Consider the following 1,523-nt stretch of genomic DNA (forward strand, 5'->3'; position numbering starts at 1 on the left):
GAGAGTCTCTTGCATGATCAGTATGCGTCTTGTTGATCGGTAAGGAGACTTTGCGCATGTCACAGAAACAAGACAAAATATCGACATAACCGGGTTATAGCATATACCCAAAATTTGGAAACTGAGAAAACCAGAAGTAAAATATCATGACCATTGGAAATCTTGGCTCCCAAGTAAAATCTTTTTCTAACTTTAAAGTGTAAACTAGGTAAAATCATGACTGTTGAAAAGCTATAGCCCCAAGTAAAATAAAAACATCATAAATTACGAGAATACCCTTTCCTACAAAGGAAAGGAAAGAACTATTGGCTCGCAAGTACTAGAACAAAGGTTTTGGTGTGCTTTCATTAGATTTCCTTATAGGATTGGCAAAGAAATGGGAAACCTAGAAGATTTACCAGGTTTTCTTTTTCTTATGGGATTTGGTCAAACTGAAAATGAAGCTATAAATAATAGTTGGGATACTCATATTAATAGCCTTCAGTGAGCAAGCATAAATCAATTGGGTTCTCTTCTAATTGACGAAAGCTTTTCACTTTCAATTAAGAAACAGATAAACTTTTATTGGGTTGTGTTTGTTGGAGAATTTCAATGGAGAATTATTGGTTCATGGGCCACTTGGTGAAGGTAGTTTTGGGGTTGTGTGAAAGGCTATTCACAAGCAGACTGGTGAGACTATTGCAATTAAGCAACTGAAGAAGGAGATATTGAGGTTGAGTTCATGGAAGGAGTGTCTCAAAATTCCAGAAGTTGAATCTTATCTAAGTTGAGAAACCACCCCAATATTTTCAAATTGAAACAAGTTTTTATGGAATTCGATGGCACTGCTTACCTTGTCTTTGAATTCATGGAGGGAAACTTATCATAACTTTTGAAGCTACACTGCCTGCATAAGAAGAGATTCACTAAGGCAAAAATCAGGAACTTGTGTCATCAAATTCTTCTTGGCCTGGATTACATGCTAAAGAATGGATACTGCCACAGTGACCTCAAGCCAGATAACTTGTTGGTGAAGCAAGGTGTGGTCAAGATTGAGGATTTGGGTTATGCTAAGAAGATTTAGCTAGGTATTGCCTTCACAGATTATGTCACAACTCATTGGTACAAAGAACCAGAGGTGTTGCTTCACCTTGCTTCTATGATTCAAAAGTGAACATGTAAGTTGTGGGAGCAATGGCTGAGATGTTCAACCTCTACTCTCTCTTTCCTGGTGCAAATGTGGCCAATAAGCTCTTTTAGATTTACAGTGTGTTAAATAGACCAACAATGGAGTCTTGGTCTGAAGGGTAGCGTCTTGCAAGGCATGCCAAATATTAGTTTCCACAATTCTCCAAGTTTGGTCTCTCCTTTTACATCCTATCTGGCAGTGAGTCTGCAATTCAATTCATTACTTCCCTTCTTTACTGAGGCTGACTGCTATAGTGGCACTTAAGCATACTTTTTTTGTTGGCTCCCACCGCATTCCACTTGCCATTCCTGAGAGACATCATCATATTTTTCCACCCACTAACATTTTAGTCTGA

At 38.1% G+C, this 1,523-nt stretch overlaps 1 pseudogene; it reads left to right on the top strand.

The window, feature by feature from the left end:
• The first annotated feature begins 591 nt into the window (after positions 1 to 591).
• LOC148919223 (cyclin-dependent kinase F-4 pseudogene) lies at positions 592 to 1,523 on the top strand (annotated as a pseudogene).

This window comes from Prunus mume, linkage group LG3, assembly GCF_029339155.1.
Source record: "Prunus mume cultivar Tortuosa linkage group LG3, ASM2933915v1, whole genome shotgun sequence".
In the NCBI taxonomy this organism is placed as follows: Eukaryota; Viridiplantae; Streptophyta; class Magnoliopsida; order Rosales; family Rosaceae; genus Prunus; species Prunus mume.